At 37.8% G+C, this 7,669-nt stretch overlaps 1 long non-coding RNA gene across 1 annotated transcript; it reads left to right on the top strand.

The window, feature by feature from the left end:
* Nucleotides 1-548: 548 nt before the first annotated feature.
* LOC134165125 (uncharacterized) lies at nucleotides 549-4,537 on the top strand. The gene is made up of 2 exons (XR_009965380.1): nucleotides 549-1,678; nucleotides 3,255-4,537. It is a non-coding gene; the product is annotated as an uncharacterized LOC134165125 (long non-coding RNA).
* Nucleotides 4,538-7,669: the final 3,132 nt, after the last annotated feature.

Raw genomic sequence — 7,669 nt, 5'->3', positions numbered from 1 at the left:
GGGACTTGTGCAAAGCATTCGACACTGTCCCGCATGACATCCTTGCCTCTAAATTGGAGAGACATCAGTTTGACGGATGAAGACAGGCTGAGAAAAGCTGGGGCTGTTCAGCCTGGAGAAGAGAAGGCTGCATGGAGACCTCATAGCAGCCTTCCAGTATCTGAAAGGGGCCTCTAAGGATGCTGGGGAGGGACTCTTCATTAGGGACTGTAGTGATAGGAGAAGGGGTAACGGGTTAAACCTTCAACAGGGCAAGTTTAGATTGGATGTAAGGAGGAAGTTCTTTACCGTAAGGGTGGTGAGGCACTGGAATGGGTTGCCCAAGGAAGTTGTGAATGCTCCATCCCGGGCAGTGTTCAAGACCAGGTTGGAAGGAGCCTTGGGTGACATGGTTAAGTGTGAGGTGTCCCTGCCCATGCAGGGGAGTTGGAACTAGATGATCTTAAGGTCCTTTCCAACCCTAACTATTCTAAGATGCTATGATTCTAAAGTTATCTGAAATACTACATTTATTGCTGGTGACAGCACATGAGATATGCAGAACGGAGCTGACCTTCAGAACCCAGTTTGAAATTGCATTGTCCTGTTGTACGGGGAAGAAATTTCTCTGGAAATGGTAAACAAACCATTTAAGGGGTGGGGGTGAGAGGTGGGACAACTGTGCCTCAAAATCAACCTTTTCTATTAAATTCCTGCTGTCCTCACACAGACTCACCATTCTGACTTCTGCTCTTCCCATAGTGGATGTGCCTTGCATGCAGAAAACTTAGAGTCTTCATTAGCTGGAGAGTTGGCCTAAATGAAGGGAGTGGAGTAGGGTGTGTGTGTGCATGCATACACATGTATTTGTCATAGCGCAGTTCATACTGTTTTCTCTGTTGCCTTAGAGTCATATTGTCATCAAGCTCATTTACTGTGCTGGGTACAGTACAGAGGTTTCATCAGCTCTTCAAGATGTTTAGTAAAAGTCTGTCTTCTTTTTTAATCTGGATGTTTGGCAGATCTTACGACATAGAGTTACTATGTGGGAAAGCAACAGTTCTTGGTTATTCAGAAGCTTTGTTGCTAAAGTGCTGATTTAGCACACTAAGGAATAGCTGAATAAAGAAAAGAAAATCGGGTAAGGGATGAGACAGGTACTAATCACTTTCTGGCAGTATCTAAAGAACTTTTGTGATCCTAAGTAAACTTCCATCACATCCATATTTCCCTTCATGCAGGTGCTCAGTTTTCAGCTTCTATATAGCCCTGCTCTACCTATGGAGCACTCTAATGGTTTTCTCTGGTATATTGGTTGCTTTCCCAAGGTCCAGCAGGCATCTCAAGCAGTTAAAAAAAAAGTGTAACTACTCATATAACCCTCATATAACCTCTCTTGCTCCTTGATGTAATTATATTTAATTAGCTCTTCCTTAAGAACCTTCACAGCATTAAAGATTATTTGGTTTGCATTCCGTGGTTTGTATGACCTTGTCGCTGTTTGTTTATCTCTCCTTGCCAATGCTTACGTCTCTTATGTCCTTTCTTCTCTGGTACTGATGACAGGATACATTTTTTTTTCCAGAGTTGCCAAAATACTTTCTACTTCATCATTCCAGCTGTCAAATTGTCTGGAAGAAATATTCCTGTCATTATGCCTACCAAAATGGTGAATAATATGGGCAAAGACAAAAGACCTGTGAGAACAATTTCTGAAACCCTTTTTATTTCTGTTATTAAGACAAAGATTAATCTTCAAAGCTGTTCATCCTTTTGCGCACAGTGCTTCTAAGTTGTTTTTCTTCACTAGACATCAATAACCTTGTTGTTTTCATAATTTTTTTTGAGAACTTTATAACATGTTGCCAGATATAAAGAGAAAAAATGGAACAGTGGAACTGAAATTGCCTTTGTGATTCCCATGCCTCTTAAACAACTGTATTCTGATTGTCCACATACACCTCTTCCAGAAACAATAGTGTCATCATTCCTGGCAGAGAACGCTTCCTTCCTTGGTAACAGCTGTGAAGACAGGGCTTATACTTAGATGGAAAAATAAGGAAATGGATTCCTCAGTTGATATAGCCTCCATTTTTGGAATTCCCCCAAAACATTAGGCTTGCCACCAAATATAAGTTGGTTCCCACCAACTATGAGGGAAGAAAACATAATAAAGTTTTCACTAAGGTTTATGTCCTTTAAATGGGAAACAGTGCCCCTTGCAGTAGCTGAAACTTACATACCATAATGTGAGCAAAATCAGTAATATCTATATGCTCTTTGTGCTGGCCAAGCATTTAACAGACAGCACACATGGCTGATAGTTCTCTCCATTCCACTGCATACAGTTAAGTGATGTGGGATTAAAAGTTTACCTTACCCTGAAGACTATGTGAAGGTTAGGATAGAGGAAGAAGGTTGAGAGTTGAGAGGGCGGAAGCTGAAGTACATGGTTCATTGGCCATTGCAACCTTGCAGATCAGCTTGTAAAAGGTTATTAAGTCACTGTAGATTTGAAGCCTTGTGTGACCTTTAGTTTCTGTTATCCGCCAGACCTCTACCTGGTTGTGGCTTAGCAGGATAATTAGTCTGCATGGAGCTTGCACTGTCACATTGCAGTCACTGGGAGTACCCAAGTTAGTTGCTCCTCACATACTTGAGATATATATACACGCATACTCAAAATATGCAGCACAGCACACATGAACGCTGGGTTTGTAGCCTGTTCAGAAATGAAAGTCTTACAGTGAGATTTTCATTTGCATAAGAAATTATTTTTTTTCTTTCAAGTACTGATGTCTTGTGTTGATATTGTCTCATAAAGGGGTGGGGAGTGTCTTGATCTAGATAAATTTATGTTTGGAAAAGAAATTAAACTCTGATAGGAAATATTTTCACTCACTCTAATCAGGGAATACTTTTAGAATAACTTGTAGTATAGTTCTACAGGTGGACTTTAAAGTTCTTTGGAATATTTTTTAAAGTGAAGATGTATTTGAAATTGATTAAGTTAATGTCAGACTTCTAGTATGAGACACCAACAGCCCACGTATGCTGTAGGCCCAGTTTACATTGTTCTTAATGCTGGCCAGAGTGAGAAAACTTGTATCTGTATGGATATCACAGTCCTTTATCAGGTGTTTTCCCTGGAACAGACCCTTCCATGTTTTAGTTATAAAATTCCATCTTGTGTACCTGTTCATTCTAAGCCTCATCAACATAGTCTTCTTTTTTACTTCCAAGTCAATAATATCAGTGTTTTCCATTTTCAGCAGTTTAATCCTCCCATATGGTAGAGACATCATCAACAGCATTAACAATACGCTGAAGTAATTGTAGTGCAGAAAGTTTCCACTTCCATTTTCATGTACCTTTGTCATTATTCAAAAGTAAATAATTTAAAAATGGGAGAAGAAAGAATACTTCTTTAATCCCTCAGAATTTCTGGAAATTTTTCCTCACTAATATCAACAGCATCTCATGGTTTTCAGTAGCGCAGGCGAGAACCAGACCTAATATGCTTTGAAAAAAAATTATGCATATATGTGTTTTGTATTTAATCTAGAATTTACAAGGTTAATTGTATTAGTCTTTTATGGAAGACTGTCTGGAGCAGCTGTCCTTTCTGTGCAAGGATTACAGGTTACACTATTACATGTACATCAATCCTGCTTCCATTGCTGGAAGGTACAGCCTGGTCTACAGGACCAGTCTATTATTTTAGATGTCTAATTTTAACAGAATAATGTAAGGGTTAACACACAAATTCATGCTGTTTTAATGGAAAAAAATGCATTAGATTCCTGTTGTATTCCCCACAGCTAGATTTCCTTGGGAAAAGGTAGACAACAATGGTACATTGTTAGAAGAAACCCAAAATGTTTTTAAGATGGAGGTTGATAAGTTTATGGATGGGGATCAAAAAACCAGATAAGAATGACCCTGAAGTTAGAATTCAAACTTGAAATAACTGTTCTTTTGTATCCAATTTATTAGTAGGGCTGGTACCCAAATGCATGTTAGAGAGGAGATTCTGTGTGTTTGCAAGGCTTTAGCCTTCCATTACAGGACTTCTGTTGCTTAGCTATGGGAGTTGGGCAGAGGGTGGTGAGCTTAGTGCCTGGCAAGATACACAGCTGTTGCTTCTGGTGTGAGAAGGTCTTGAAACATCTTAGAAACATTTGGTCAATTTACTTCCAATTCTTACTACTGTAACGATGTTGGGAAATGATCACTCTTGCTTTCTTCTTGTGGTACATCAGAGGTACAGCTTTTGTCCTTTGTGTTTCAGGTCTACAGGCACCTGGGATGTGTTCATGCAATAGTTCTATGGCTCTTTTAGGATGAACTATCTGTTGTGGCAATTCTTGGATTGCCTGGGACATTATTCAGTGACCCAAGTAGTCTCTTTCAGTCCTCTGTTGCTCTGTTCTAGACTGTGATAAGATCTGAACCCAGAGAATGAGAAGCAGTGCTTGTAGGGTTGGAAGGCTGGCCATTTGAACTGCTTCAGACTCTTCTTTCTTGTCCAAATAAAAGATTTTTTGAGAAATCTCAACTGAGCATGTCGTGGATGTTGAATATAACAGAGCAATACCAGTCCAAAGTACATTTCTGTTTTTGCATGTAAATGTGAAAAGTGGCGCAGCTCTTTGCCTGGGAGGCTGGCATTCCCTTTCTTGTACCCCACAGCTCAACAGCATGACTTGGTCTTTAAAAAAGACAAGTATTAGCATGCTGGTTGCATCACTTCAGAATTAACTATAAAATCCATATAAAATCCAGGGATAAATCTTTATTATGATCATTGAAGGCTTTATGAAATATACAAGATTATAGAGGAAACCCTTTCAGAAAACCTTACATGCATTGATGCAGGTACAGGAGAGTCCTCACACCAGTGTGCCCTGAAGCATAGATGTTTGTTGCTTCAAATAGCATTTCTGTCTCGAGGAAAAAAATTGTAAACACAACAGATTATTACTTAGTAAATCAATTTCCTTGTCTGTAAGGGTTTTATCTGTATACGCAAGTGTCAAAAATAATTTTGTTTTGCTTTTTATTCCAGTTAGACATGGAAATTATGTATTGGGTAATAAGCTGAATTCTGTTCCTTTCTATACACGGTCAACAGAATTCACTACATTGCTAGCAAGTATATTTGTGTAACTTCATGAGAACACTGAAAAAGGGGTAAAGGTTTGGTCTGCTTCAGACAGCCTTCCCATGAGATTACTGGTGTTCATGTCTTTGACGTCTCCTCAAGGTTCAACATGAAAATAAACAAAATCATATATACAAGACTTTAAATCTGCTGTCAACTGGTTAATTGATTAATATTTTTTTCCAGATTACTTTGCTCCCACAAACTAAAACCAGCCAATATAGTCAGCTTTTGTCTCTGGTAATACTGCTCTTCTGCTAGTAACCTTTTTCTGGTTTTGGGAAATATCAAGAGACATTTCTTTTTGGGCAGTAGGCTTCTTAGAGTGTTAAACAGCGACAGTAGTTACAACCTAGAGCAGATTTTACCTAACCTCTCATAAGCATCTAGAATCTCATCTAGCTTCTAGTCTAGTCTTCTATTCTCTTCTTATTGTATATAGACAAATGTAAATACCCAGTAAGGCAATCTCTGTCAATGTAAGGCAGGTTAGATAAATTGTCCTTTGGATATCTACTTCCTATTGACTCGAAAAGAGCCCAAGGAAACTAACTTAGCTTTTCACAGTCAAATCGTAGATGCCAAGGTAGGATGAATACTGAGTTGGACTCCTAAGTGGAAAAATTTTATTCAGATGCTTAAATTTACTCATGGAACTCTTAAATGTAGATTTGAGTTTACCTTAAGGACATTTCTACAAAGCCACCTACAGGAGTAATGTATCAGTCTCAGAACATCCTTTTTAGTTATAAGGTAGCCTTAGATTTCCTGCACATATTTTGTACACTTTTAGAACAACTTTTCCAAAGCAGAGGCTGTTTGGCATTCATTTGAAGGAAAGTGTTCAGATGATGTAGAATCAGATTGGTTCTCTGTATTTTGCAAAGATCAAATGGAATCCATTAAAATGCTATCAATTCAAACTACGCTGAAGTACTCTCTATAAAACCTCTGTCATTAGCCCTCTGAAATGGCTGATTAGACCCTGACATGAGTTATGAGCATAGAGAAGCTACCAAATAGTATTTGTGTACATAGTGAAAGGAGTAAGACATTAGCAGGGGATGGGACTAGATGATCTCCAGAGCTTGCATCCAGCCTCAGCTACTATGGGATTCTGTGATGACTGCACTTTTGGCACACATGTGCCACATCCTCCTTACCTCCCTCTGTGCCGTGACTTCTCAATTGTTCTGTCCACCCTAATATTGCACTTTCTCTATTAAAAAAAAACAACAACAAAAACCAAGCCAAAACCAAAAACAAACCCAAACCAACAAAACCAGAAAACCAAATGAAACTGGCTTCTTAAAGCTTTTTAAAAAAGCATTTTATACTTTTACATCAAAGAGACAAGTTGGGCAAATGCCTCTTATATTTGAAGGAAAAGCAGCTTCAAGATGGAATCCTTTACAGATTGACTAAACATCCTGTCAGTAATGGGCTTCTATGTGCTTTTCCCACTTGGTGAGAACAGAAACATCATTATCAATGAATGCATCTCAAAATAGAATAAAACCAAACCCTAAGTAGAGAATTGTGTAGTGAAGTTATCTATCCACAGAGGGTTAAAAAATTTTACCTACTGGTGTGTTCTGTGTATTTTATTTGACACTGCAGTGATTGAAATCAGACATTCCACTGGCAGAGAACATCGTACAATTTTCCTTTTAATTTGTATGTTATTTTATGTGGGTATCAGTGATCATCTTTTAAAAGGGACAGTAAAGACAATCACATGAAAAATAAGCTGCTTTATGTTATGTTAGGGATATTTTTGCTGTTTTCTTTTTGGATCTAAATGACCAGTTCGTTTTTATAAGCTCCAGCTTATGAAAGCCTATGAAACGGTCCTTATTATCATTTAATGTATTTCAGTAATTTAGAATCAAATCATAAAACTCTCAGCATGTGCAAGCAAAAAACAGATTTAGTAGAAGAGCAGTATCAATATTTTGAAAATTTATACAATCTTTTCATTTTTCCAAGTAAGAGAATTTTTTCACTGTTGCAATTGAGTTATAAGTGAAAATAATGAATTCTACATCATTCAAGGTGTAGGATTTGAAGATAGGAAATGGTTTAGAATTCTGATACCAAACTCCAAAAGCAAGTGCTCATAAACTGATCAATATGCAATAGTCCTCATTCAAACAATATGATTTTTTTTTTGTCCAGTTTTAACCCTGTTAGGATTTCCTGAAGCAGTGGAGGAAGTTGATGAAAATGACTATGAAAGTTCTATTTGCTGAAATCAAAATACGGAAGAATTATTTAGATTGACTGAATTTCCTTTTGATTTTTTTCCTGCTTTGCCATGTTGTGCTTTTAGATGAGTCGAATTGATAACTGAAGAATAAGTATAATCTCTTAACATGACATGCATATGATGACACACTGACAACAATCAAGATGTTTGACTGCATTACACTTGGTTATGTTTTCAAATACTGTTAATGGAGCTTCAGGGCTGTCATGGAGATAGTCAGTCAGACGACAGATGATTTGCCTTTCAACTGTGTAAAT

Source organism: Pezoporus occidentalis, unplaced genomic scaffold (genome assembly GCF_034315485.1).
Source record: "Pezoporus occidentalis ecotype Australia unplaced genomic scaffold, CSIRO_AGI_Poc_V1 ctg23, whole genome shotgun sequence".
In the NCBI taxonomy this organism is placed as follows: Eukaryota; Metazoa; Chordata; class Aves; order Psittaciformes; family Psittacidae; genus Pezoporus; species Pezoporus occidentalis.
This window is presented reverse-complemented; position numbering and strand designations above follow the sequence as displayed.